A 13,520-nucleotide genomic window follows, 5' to 3' on the forward strand; every position below is an offset into this window, starting at 1 on the left:
CCTCCACTCCAACAGAATTAATAGCACTTGTTTGCCAGAGCCCTAATCTGCTCAGAGTAGAACAGTATGTTGAAAGAAGCAACTCCATTTAACTTCGTTTGGGGGGAATGAAGAGCAAGGATTTTCTACATTTCATGAGGCAGTGAATGGCAAAGAATTAGTGTATATACAGTACCCCTTGTAATTTTAATTCACATTGCCCCCTCTCAGTGAATAAATCTTGTTAAACCTTATCCTCTCAGAGACCATCTGGATGAAAACTATTCAGGAAACGTCACCATTGGTACAAGAACTTAAATCTCACCATAAATCTCAGCATGTCAAAACCAAGCATGCATGCCTTAAAGAAACTCTGCAGCTGTGACTCGCTCAGAGTTGCAGACATGTGTGTGCAAATGGTGCCTCCCAAGAAACACACTGCTACATTTCACTAACTCTTAAAAACAAATGAAAGTAAACTCAGGAATTTTCTCATTTTCAGATAGCTTTACCCTGGTTTTAGTATAAAAGAAACAAAACAGTTTAATAAAAGCTACATAAAATTTACTACCCTGTTATAACTGTACTGGTTGAAATGATCTCCACCCTTGTCCTTATCTTGCTCTGATTACTTCTCCCTCTCTTCCAAAGGACATGTGCTAATGTGGCAACCTATGCTGAAAATTGGAAATCATGATTACTTTGCTCTGTAATCTGATTGCCTGTACAGTTAGACACCTGCCTTCCTGGCAAATTTCTTTATGGTAACAGGGTAGGAGCAGGTTGGCCTTTTAAGTGCCAGATACTGACAAAACAGCTTCAATCTAAGCTCAGTGAGAACACTGCTGTTATCCAACAGCTCATATTCTCCTTTCTCCACCCCAAACCTAGTATAGCTTTTTTATACAGGAAAGGATTTTCTATTTAGTTCACTGACTTCAAAATATGGTGAAACATAATGCAAAATTTACAAGACAATCCATCTTGTAAGTGAAAAAATAGAAAAGTAACTAAGAGAAATAATCTAGACTCAATGCTTTGACAAAAAAATAAATGGGGGGCATAAATGCAGGCTTGTTGAAACAAAAGGTTCTGCAAATTTGCTTTATTTTCCTCATCTCCATATAGGGAAAAAACCCCCTGAAATACTGGAAAATTACTGAAATTATTGACTTCTGGTAATTTAAAAACTATTTCTGAAAAAAGATTCAAAAATAGCTTGTTCGGAAGCATATTTCAAGTAAGAAAAAAACTTATTAAACATAGGTAAATCCTAAGATGCACATTTTATTTTTATTTAGGCAAAATATTTTACTTTACTCAAACTGAAATAACTGGGAATAGGTTAATTAGATGTGCTAGATGAATACAAGTTTCATCAGCCAAAGCAAATGGAGTATTTGCTATCAACGTACCAGAACTGGTGAGCCAAGCTTTATCCAAAAGTTGTGCAGGTTTCTTGATGAGTCAGAAAAGTATCAGTGGAGGACTCAATGATCTTAAATTCTCCAACTTGCATGATTCTATGATTCTAAGATTACTGGACTTTACCCTTTAATTCAAATACAAGTGATCCAGGTTTATTTTGCAAGGTAGTCCTGTTCTGTGCAGCTGCATATCACCATGGTGAAGCATCTCAGCTACCATCAGAGCAGCAGACATGACCTGCTCATGCACGTTCTTGCTTGACTAACTATTAAAAAAAAGACAAAAAAAGAGGAATTCAATCAGAGGTAATAGGTGCTAGCAAGACATGCAAAGACTACCCTGGTGTCTCCCTGTGAAGCAACCATCCTTTCACCACAAGTGCAGAGATATTCAGTAAGAATTATCAGCCTCCACTGGAAAAGCAATGCTGTCTGGGCTGCAGCAAATGGGCTTCAGCATACAGTTGTCAAAGAACTGTAGAAGGAAGCAGTTGTATCCCCCATAAAGGAAACATTTGCTAGCTCAGAATGCAAGATGCTTGGCAATGCATTGTTGACACGTAAGGTGTATTGTTTCTTCTTTTTAAAGCTGTATCCCACGCTGGGCTCTAATTCCTCCCACATGAATTTCTAGACCAAACTGGGGAGCTAAATGAGGAAGGGGTACTGTTTTTCTCTGCCTGCATAGTCAATTGATGAAAACACATGGGCTCAATTTGCCTCTGGAAGTGCATGTCACTTCGCAGCATCAATAGAGGAGCCTTGGGTGATTAGGTACTAACTTAGGTGCCACAGTTTTATGCTTGAAGTCAGGTGGCTCAAATCCAGAAGCAACTGTGCTTCTCCTTCTGTCCTAAATTGGTGCATGCTGCTGCTACACACTGCAAAACAAAAAGCAAAGAGTAGTAGTTTTCATGGAAGTGATAACAGCTAGTATAAAAGTTAGTGCTTTGGATCTAAACCTAGAATACTATTATTATTACAGGAATCCAGCCTGTTTCATATGTCCTTTAACTTCACTCCTTCAACTATGCAGTGCTGCAGAACTGAACATACTGTGTAAGATTATTTCCACTTTTCATGGAAGTTTGACCCAGAGCTAGCCACTACTGGAAGCAGAACAGCAAATTTTCAAGGCCAACTTGCTGCTCTGGTACAGTAAATCAGTTGTTCCTACAGCAAGTAGCATACAGATTTTTTTTTTCTTTTTCCAATGCATAATACAAGGAAAGGATGACTCAAGCTGAGTTTCACAGGTGAAGTTCAGATGAGTTCAGATCTATTCAAGTCCTCTCAATGTTTCCATATGCTTGACTCAAGTCCAAACATTTAATCGTAGCTCCAAACAAAAACTTCCAATGAAGAAGCAGAGCAGGGAATTGTGAACTCTGCTTTCCAGCACTAAGGACTTGAGTATTTTTTTTTGTAATCTGTCATTTGTACTTTTTCATACTAAAGGTGACAGTCTAATTCACATATGACCAACACCCATAAATCATGCTGGGGGGAGGAAATATTCATAAATCCATATCAAACAGAACCCAAATTATGACAAATGACATGGCAGTCATAAAATTGCACAAGCACAACTCACCAAGTCATTAATTTCATGGCCGTGGAAAATAAACAGACACATTTTTTTCGCAGCCCTAATAAATTTTAAAAAACTCAAAGAATGGTCCATCTGCTTCGAATAATTTTTAATTTCCTATTCTGTCTCGTTCCCATTAGCTATTCCACTGAGATATTTGCTAAATTCTTTCATTTGCCTCCTCCCATCTGTATTCAATTACTCTATTCCCAAATAGAGTTAGTTTTTCTTTCTCCTAAGTGCAGTACAAAATATCCCCACCTGTACCTTAAAGCAAATGTTATGTGTATTTTATTATCTGTTAGACTCTATGAGTCATTCTAACTCGATTGCCTGTGCTGAAAGACTTGGAGGGCAATCTGATTTTGATGTTTTCTGGCTTTGGTGAAAAACACCTGCCTGATTCTCATAGCTAATCTATTAACTTGGTAAATGCCTCAACAGATGTTCTAGAATCAGCTAGGGATCAGGGTCTGTCCTCGTGACAGCGTCCGCTTGTAAGCTTGAAATATTTAAATGTTCAGAGATCAGAGGCCAATGATGTGTTTTGGGTACAAGCTTTCACTAAATCATATTTTTTCAGTCAGTCCCTGGAGTGCATTCCACATACAATAAGTGGCTGGAGCGCTCTGACTGAGCAGGCCAACAATACAGGCCTCCTTGAACTTTGAAGGGACATGAATTTCAAGGCAGCATTGGCTTCTTTTATTGAAAAATGGAACAAATTTCAGACTGTGCCGATGCTGTTCCCTTTTAAGCTACATGTCTTTTTTTCCAGTTCCTTTTATTTCTTCCTAATGAAACCCATGTAAGTATAAGGCTTGGTTTGAGACCTCCCTTTCCAAGGATAACCTAATGTCTCCAAGGAACCTGTTCCAAGCCATCATCCTCTGTTTGGGTCAGCACTGGTCTGCATGATTCACTTACTGTGTGCCTGATCCTCCACTTTTTAACACTGATTTTAATCCAGGGTTGCTCCACTGACTCTAAGCCATTCCACTGTGTAACAGCCTCTGAGGGTCACAGACTGGCTGGGATCACCAGAGTAGAGCAATCCCTTGAGAAGGCCTTAGTCCTCCCGTAGGAAGGGTGGGATAGATGCATGACATCAGTGTCAAGCCCACATGAAGGGACTCCCATTTTGAATCTTAAGGCACTTTTCTGTCAATCTAGCACCACCAGAAAAACATGAATGAAAAATTAAAAAAAGGCTCACAACACAGAACAGCCCACAACCACTGCTGGCCTCATTCTCCTATAAGAAATTGCCTCTTGAAAATCAAAGCTGGACCTGAGGGCCTAAAAATGTTCATTACTTTTATGAGCTTTTATATTACCTTGATTCTTGTAAGACAAGCTCAGGATTGTGATAAAAAGTCCAAATGTTTCAAACTAAAATGGCTGCAAGCTCCACTGCAAAATTTTTCTCAATGAGATCACATAAAAGCAGAACAAACAGAAAGCAGGAGACCTTCCTCTGACCTTCACTCATCACTTGACTCTGGTCATTTTACCCTTTGTTTACCTCCACTTCTTCATTTGCTAAATAGGTACCATTAATGCAAACTTACTTTGTTGTTTTAAAGCTTAATTAGTTAATGTTTGTAAAGTGTTTTGAGATCAATAGAGCAGTATTACCAGCATATTCAAAATCTCATCTCTGCTGCTATTTGCTCTTGGAGGCTTGACAAAAAAGATTTCACTGTTCCACATCTTCAATAATGCTCAGAAGCAGCTCTGATGTTACAGCTCTCATATGAATGATCAGCAGATGGAGTTGGAGGAGTGAGAAGGGTAAGACAGATTCTTACTCTTCTCCTGTTACACATGCTGCTTTCTAGAAAACAGAAAATATGAAGGGAGGGTTGATATCAAATACTTAATCATGAAAGGAAAACACTGAAAGTACAGAGAACTCCTTATGTCTATTCTGAAATTACTGCAATTTTCAAAAGCACCTTTCTGGGAAAGCCATCAGGTTGGCCTCCAAGCCTGACAAGAGCTGGAGAAAGGTTCAAAATGTGAGATGAAGGAGAAGAAAGAAGAAAGGTTCACTAGAAACAGTGTTTCCAACTAAGGATCTACAGTGTAATTTACTTCATTAAGGAGGAAAAAGAGATTTTCTGTCTGTGATCACATACAAAAGAATTTGTCATTCTTAACTTACCTTCTACAAATAGTTTCTTCCTTCAGTTTTCAGACTGTACCTCTGCTAAAATTCAACTTAATCCCCCTGTCACTGAGATTAAAAAATTGAACTGGTTACTGGAAAGATACAATAACAAAGTTTGATTTTAAAGTATAATCCCTGCAATATTCTTATTATAAATTAAGCTGATATCATAGAAACATAGAATACATTGAGTTGGAAGGGACCCATCAGGATAATTGAGTTCAACTCCTGCCCCTGCACAGAATACCCCAAGAGTCACACCAGGCACTTCAGAGCATTGTCCAAACACTGCTTGAACTCTGTCAGGCTGGTGCTATGACCACTTCCCTGGGGAGCTGTTCCAACCACCCTCTGGCGAAGAACCATTTCCTCATATCCAACCTAAACCTCTCCTGCCTCAGCTTCAGGCCATTTCCTCAAATCCAATCACTGCTCACCAGAGTGAAGAGATCGGTGCCTATCCCTCCTCTTCCCCTCAGGAGAAAGTTGTAACTGCAGTGAGATCTCCCCTCAGTCTCCTCTTGTCCAGGATGAACAGAACCAGTGATCTCAGCTGCTTTGCATTTGGCTTCACCTCCAGACACTTCACCATCCCTGTGGCCCTCCTTTGGACACTTTCTAATAGTTTAATAATGCTTTTTTTTTAAATATTGTGATGCCTCCAGGACTCGAGGTTGCATCAATGCAGAGCAGAGTGGGACAGTCATCTCTTTTGTCCAGCTGGTGATGCTGTGCCCATGCACCCCAGATATGTTACATTCACTCTTCACTTCTTGTCTATTTGGACACTTCAGAAGTGGTATCACCAGAGGTAGATGTGATATGATCAGTGCATATGGCAAATATTGGCTTTTTCTTACGGACTCACCAACCTGGAGCTGATCTCCAGATTGAAGCAAGGTTATCTGCCTACACTTCTCTTTTGCAAAGGTTAAGATTATGGTTTGATTTCTGTAGTCTACAACAATTTAGAACCTTTTGTTTGTATTCTACATATCTTCTCTTCAGTATACATTTGAAAAGAAAGTTACTCTCCAGATTAACACAAGAAAAAATACATTTTTCATATCATATTCATGCAGCTCCATTGATATGAGTTTTATTACATTTGTAAACCCTTTGGTACAAATGAAGTACACAAGGTATAAACCAAGAATAATTCAGTATGATGTTGTTATAGCTGTCCACAGCAGAGGGTGCTAAGATTAAAGAGTTAACATTTGGTGCAATGGGAGCAAATTTGGAGCAAGCAGAGATAGATGTTTGTTGATTAGTGAAGTAATAAAGACATTGGTTGACTTTTCATGAATGATACCTCTACTGTTTGGGTTTATTTCCCTGAAATGCAGGTTTTTCATAAGAAAAGAAGTACAACATCCAGAGCAGAAAAATGATATGTGGTTTCTTGCATCAACAGTTTTACTCAGAAATTGAATTTAGCTTACACACTAATAAAAACAAATCAGATAAAACAAGCAAGCAGACTGTTCTCCTATACTTTGCCTCTTTTTTTCCCCAGAAGTCTTTAATTGTTCTCAGGGAGACACATTTATCTCACACCAAAAGCAGCCTTAAGTAACTGAAAGAGCAAAATTCAGGAATACTTCTGCCAGTGAAACTGGCTGTTACTGCAATGAAAATGAGCTATCTGACTGATAGCTTAGCTTCTATTGTGTTCCAGTGAAAACACATCCTTGAATTTAGAGCTGTGTAATGACATTATTACATTAAACTTGTTATTTGAAAATAGACAAACAGCTCCAAAAATATCCTGCTACCAGACACATGTTTGGCTTCATCTCTTCAGAGATGACTGAACACGTCATTAAGTCCTCCCTCCTTACAGCTACCAACTCATTGGTTTTCACAGACTGTTAAGCTTGTTCATGGGGCAAAGTGAAGCAGAAAGAAGGGAACAAAAGCCCTGAAGTATATGCCCAAAGGCTTGGAAAGATCACAAGTTTGCAAAGAATTACCATGTCTTTGGTTAATGAGTCACTCAGAATAGGAAGAAGTGACAATTTTTTACCTTTTGATGCAGTGTCCTTCATCAGTAGTTGTTCGTCTTCACCACACAAGGGAAGCCACCTGGATTCGCTAATCCTTCACTCACACGAGGCTTCTCTCCCATTGAGCCCAGCAGCAGCAATTGAGGTTCTCACTTTGAAACACCCTGGAGCCTGTCATCCTCAGCATCAGCTCTCTGACCTACAACACCAAACCAAAACAAAAAAAACCCTGTAAACAACATAAAGCAAACCAAAACCCACAAAACCCTCAACTTTATAGATATCAGCAATGAAGATAGGTTTTCTGCTTTCTAGTTTTGACCTCAGAGGAAGTGCTGATTTATACCAGAATGGGAAGTCACAGTTTGGGACAGAACAGATAGTTCAACAGTTCTGCTTAAAAGCACAGTACACTTGTGCTGCAGAAAGGCATGAGAGAAAGAAGGCTAAAAGACAGCCTTGCAGAGAAAACCCACATACACTGTGTCTGGAAACTTGTTGAAAATCCAGGCTTTGATCATCCAAGCAATGGAGGCGGCTCTACACAGAAACCTACTTGTTTCAGTAGAAGTTAGGAGGCCGAATGGGCACTGGGGTGATAGTTTTCAGGGATCCAGACTTCATAACTCACTAAGACCTTCATGCATAGAGCCTCAATTTCCCATCTTAGGGTAGGATGATGGGAATCTGGTTACTGACGATAAGCCAAAAAGAAAAACACAGTAATACTCAGTAGGGCACATACACAAGTCTTAATGGAAGAATTCCTGTTATGATGGGCATCATAATACTGAAATTCATTTAGCCACCATTCAATTACATACTCTTTTTTTTATTTCCCCTCCAAGTCACCAGTCTCACTAGGCATGACTGCTCACTGAAGAGTGAAGACAAGTAGTAAATAAAAAGCAATGAAAGCTGTTTTACATCTCTTTTCATCTCCACTACGCAGCTCCCTCAACCTTAAAATTTAAGGGAATAAAGACCAGGTTTTCTATGCAGACAATGAAAAGTATATGCATTGAATGTCAATTCTATAGGAAAGAAAAGAAATGACTGAAAGAAAGAAACCCATAAAAGGAAATGCACCACATTCTTCCACCCTCTACCCCAACAAATCCAATTAAACTTGCCAAGACACACACACATGCTGTCAATCATTCCAGATCCTATCCACCCTATCAATATTTCAGCAGCATTTCACTCTCTTACTTTCCAGGACTATGCACACTCCACACAGCATGCATTCATTGTTCCCCATGCTCCTTCCTTGCCCCTCTTAATCAGTCACAACAAGTCACATTCATTCCTTTCCTGCACCTTATGCTACACCAAACTAGCTGGTTAGCTGGCACAGACGAGCTCCTTTGTGCTCCATTGATGCTTTGGGGCTTGGCTGGTTGCGGGGGAGGTTGTTGTTTGTGGTTTGTCTGTTTGGTTTTTTTAAAGGGTGAAAGGTAGGATGCAAAATATGGCTATTTATAAACAAAAGAACACCAATAAATTGTGTTCATGCTTATAAAACAATTTTTCTTATTCTGAAATACTGCTAGCCTACTGTAGTGGCCTCATTCTAATGAACACAAGGAGTTTAGACTCAAAATTTCTAGGATTAGCAGATGCAAAAGTTCTCCAGAGTCCTTACATACCTGACATGGGCATTCTCAAAGCCTGCCTAGACATAACACCATTATCAAAATAACTTCCATAATTTGGACTTATGTTCTTATGCAAGCTGTTCTAGCTGAGAACATAACTCAGACTCCTTAATAGGAAGGGGAGATGCATGATGGCTTTTTCATTCTATGTCATGCACTCTCAGGGCTGCCCTTGAGCATGGACATACACAGTAACTCATTTTCATAGATAAGGATTATTTTGGGTGCACTAGAAAGATAACACTCATATCTTGTACCAGTAAAATAACAGGTCAATCGACTTTTTCTTTGAATTCTCACTTGACATCACCATGAGAAACATGGAAATTTAACATGAGTATTTCACTAACTGTTGGGCTGTCCTTACTGACATTACAGTCAGTAACCTAAAGTGGCTCCAAAACAATGGCTGGGCTTTCAGGCAGGCAGTAGCTATTCCAGCAGAGCAATCCGCCTATAAATTTTTTTCCCTTTTCCAGTGTTACTATGCCTTGAGCTGCTCCAGTATTAAGTGGATTCCAAGCTTGAAGCTGTGCGTTCCTATTCCATCCCTAGGACAGGATGGGAGATGAAGTTATGCTATCCAGATGAAGTCTCTCTAGCTATTGACAACTGAGCAAGCATTCACTAATGTTTAAATGAAAGTGAAGCTGAAAAGTTAATGTTTGAATTCATTCTGTGTAAAAAGTTGCAGCGAAACCATGAGTCTTTTATCTCTGATTTTTTTTTTTCTTTTACTGATAACAAGAGAAGCTTTATAATCTCAGAATGCACATTTTGTGCAGCAGCCTATTAAAATTTGACTGGAAGTTAAGGTGGTCATACAGGGAGAATTTTTAGGAGTGTATCTGAACTGAAGATGGGACTTTAAAGAGCATTTTTAGACTCAGAAATTTTAGCTCAGCAGGTGAAAGGCTATGATTCCAGAAAAGTAAAAATCCTCTTTGCAAAAGAAAGGAAAGTTTTAACCTTTGCCTGTGTCTGTTTGGATTCAAGGAAGAGTACAGACTGATCATTAAATCCTATGTATTATATATATTCCAAGCCAAATATATCCAGTTGCATGACTGGTCTTGGTCATCTGGTGGCTGTGCCAGCACATACAGTGGTCACCATTTCATTTTTTGTGCCATTTCATTTGTGCACTCCAGCCCTCTTGTATGGACATGTCCTGGATAGCATAACTTCATCTCCATAACTTCATCCTGGAGAGAACTGACAAGTACATTCCCTTGGAGGGTCTTGTGTTGCTTCCTCATGCTGAGGCATAGCACACAGTCCTCTGGGGCCCAAGGAAAAAGTCACTTGATCTTGCCTTGAAAGTGCAGGCAAGGCCAACTGCGTGTGGAGCGCCACAGCTTCCTCCAGCAGACACCCTGCTAATCATTTGAGAGTGGGCTGGGATTAACAGGACCTGGGTAAATAAAGCCTTCTTATTCAGATAGTTCACTGCCTTTTTCAGCAGTCTTGCTGGTGACCTATGCTTTGGAGAACCCCAATCCATCATCTAAAAGGGAGTTTCAGAGCTCCTTTGAAGCAATACTTTCTAAAAACATGAAGGGAACTGTGTAAACTTGGATCCAAGGTAAAAAAGCAAGAATCTCACTCTGCATAATTCCAGCTTTAATAGAGTCCTCAAAGTTCTGAAGGTGCTGTCCAGAAACTGTTTCTTCCTTGACCCTCAGAGTTAAAAAGTTTTTCACTTTTTAACTCTGAGAAACTTGCTTCCACAAAGCAAAAATCCAAATTTTGAGGAGGCAGAAGAAGAAAATGGCAAAATGAGGAAACCTGGTGATCATTGGTCCCCTGGGAAATTATCTATCCTGTAAATAATTAGCGTTTACTCACTTTTGTAATATGGTTATCTGCCAAACAGAAACACTGCTTGCTGCAAATAGCTCAGAGAGAAGAGTCAAAGCCAAAAGGAGCTTCTGAATGAGTCACCAATCAGACCTGACCATAGGGCACCTGGAGAATATTGACTGCAACATGACCCATTTTCTATATTTGGTGAGCAATATGTAATTTCCAAATAAATTGGAAAATTACTTTATGACTAAAAAGAAGTCTAAATTGTGCAGGCACACAGTCTGAGTGCCAACTACTTATCTCTGGTAACATGAACTCAGCTGACTTGGGGATTGCCTGGAGGCCTCCAGGGCACTAGCAAACACGGCATCAAATGACTCCAGCGCAGCCTTTTCGGAGAATTGTTTGACATAGAAGGATGCTGTGAGTCACCCTGGTTTTATGTGCAGTGTTTGTGGGAAGCCAGTGCAAAAAAAAGAGCTGAGGAGCATTCAAGAATGTAGCTGGCAAGGTGATGACATGTGATTCTAATAAGGAAATTACAGTTTTTCTCAGCCCTGGTTCTGGTAAGGGGTCACTTGCAGCAATGTGTGGAATTTCTTTAGAGTGATGCATCTTGCACCCTGTTCTTGGGAACACAGTGGGCAAAGCTCCCAGGGTATGATTGATTAAAATAGCTACCACATGTTTATCTGTGTATTTATCTGATGGTAGAAACCATGTGTATACACACACAGCAATTCTGACCTGAATTTACAACCAGGTCTACTGCACTAAGGATGTTATGAGGTAAAAATCACAGCTGAAAGGAGTAAAGCTCCCTCTGTTTATGTTGGAGGGGAGAATGAGTTCTGAAGTACTCAGCAAGCCAGATTTGCCTGTGAAGGATGCTTGCATTCTAATATTTGTTACGGTGCCTGCTCATGGAATGTGGAGAGAGTAAGGCAACAAAAAATGGGTGCCTGAGCCAGCATCTTCAACAGGGAGCAAATAAAGCTTGCCAACGGGGAGTCCAGAGGAGCCTCTCTCTTCCCTCTTTGCAATTTAGAACATATCTTCCCAGACCCTGACCTTGGTAATTTGCATTTAAAACTTGCAGCCCTGAATACAAGAGGCTTGGAATTACAATCTCACTTCTCAGAAGTGAGGAGGGGCTAATAGCTGTTGTCTTTCCTAACATATCCTAACATAGAAGAGTATGTGCCCTGTTCTAATCCATCAGCCTGGGGTTTAGGTCCTACACATGGAACTAGACTTCTGAGAGAGCCTGTTGGTGGTAGCCCAGCAAATGTGCACTTAAGCATTTAATCTATGAGTCTGGGTAGGTTTTAATTAAAGCAGGGCCCAGAATGGGCCAGCAATCTCAACACCAAGCAGCATTTTTGGTCACTTGACAACATTAACATCAATGGATTTTATCGTCTTCAGTGCTGAGTGACAGCCAAATGGGTTTTTGACAATTTAAAGAGTTTGTCACTTAGACCACTTGGTAGAACAGCCTTGTTCTCCTGTCATTTCATTTTCCCCAATGAGCCTCGGAAGCTATCATCGTTTCTACGTCTCTGCTGTTTCCTGGTACACTTCACTTCAAACCAGTCCACCACTGGAGATGCTGTTTGGAAGCTTTGATCTCAATTGACATTTTACTATGTAGACACTTAATGTGTTCCTCAGTCAAAAAAAGGGAAGGATCCTCCCACAGATTTATTCTGATTGTTTTTCCTGCTCCATCACACCAGTCAATTCCTGAAACCCCATCCTCACTTCTACAATTTATAGCAGTCAGAATATCAGCAACACCTGCATGTTTTGTGGAGAAGCAGCTAGCTCCTCCTCCTACTGCTAATTGACTTTGAGTGAATGGAGCAATGTATTCCTTTCCCAATTATTCAATCAAGTTGAAAATTATTGCTAACACAGCACCTGGACAAGCTGCCATTTATCAAACAAACAAAACCCCACAGTGAATGAACTGTTCTCTTCCTCCCTTCCATTTTCTGACACTGTTGTTACATATTAGGTGCAGCTAGCAGAATGTGTTACCTAGGATTCATATTTGAAGAAGATAAGAATTTCAGACTTAAATCTAACTCCATATTTTCCCTGCAGGAGTGTATGGGGACATGGAACGGGATTGAAATTGTTCATTCAAAAGATGGCAGCCAGATGCAGTCTGTGTCTGACCTTTGCATTAGGTGGGTATTCAGATCAAAAGCATAGTTTCAGCACTGTCTCTGGCTGGCTCCCTTTCTACAGATCAACTGATTTTTCAAGAAGGTGTTCTGGAAAAGATTAATTTAAATTAATATTTTAATTAGTTTTTAAATTAATTCAAGTTCAAGTGTGTTGCTACTATCATGTTATGAAAGACATCTAGAGAAAAGGCCTCCAAATGAGGGACATATCCATCAGTCAAGAGACTGATATGACTAGCACCACTCTTCAGCACAATGCTTTCTGTCACATACGTAATTTAATGGGGTTTTTAATTTAAAAACATACAACCCTCCCAGCCATCCCACACCAATCCAAACACTGGATTATTTGGAACGACATAGACTGAGATGATGCCTGCATCTTTAATGTACTATTTATATGTAGCTTCTAAAAATATGTATTTCTTAGAGACACACTTCATGTTACACTGTTATTTGAATACACATGCACAGTTTCCTGTGACAAAAGATGGTAAATAAGAGCCAGTAAAGGAATAAACACAAATCAGGAAACAGAAATAAACAGAGCCTCACCAAGCAACTCAATGCCACAGCAAAGCAGCCAACAGTACTAAAGTCATTGCTTCACTAACTTAATCCCAAGCATTCAGGACTTTTGTTTCAATATTTTCATGCCAACCTCCTGAGTATACTGAAG

The 13,520-nt window shown here is 39.8% G+C and overlaps 1 long non-coding RNA gene across 1 annotated transcript in view; it reads right to left on the reverse strand.

The window, feature by feature from the left end:
* Nucleotides 1-1,322: 1,322 nt before the first annotated feature.
* LOC120510961 overlaps nt 1,323-13,520 on the reverse strand; it is a 125,226-nt gene continuing 113,028 nt past the window's right edge. Inside the window, exons 2-6 of the long non-coding RNA XR_005629640.1 lie at nt 7,200-7,378; nt 5,165-5,236; nt 4,636-4,834; nt 2,189-2,287; nt 1,323-1,672 (exon numbers count right to left, since the gene is read on the reverse strand). This is a non-coding gene — a long non-coding RNA (uncharacterized LOC120510961). The remainder of the gene's footprint in view (nt 1,673-2,188; nt 2,288-4,635; nt 4,835-5,164; nt 5,237-7,199; nt 7,379-13,520) is intronic.

Source organism: Passer montanus, unplaced genomic scaffold (assembly GCF_014805655.1).
Source record: "Passer montanus isolate IOZ18808 unplaced genomic scaffold, ASM1480565v1 scaffold61, whole genome shotgun sequence".
Lineage (NCBI taxonomy): Eukaryota > Metazoa > Chordata > Aves > Passeriformes > Passeridae > Passer > Passer montanus.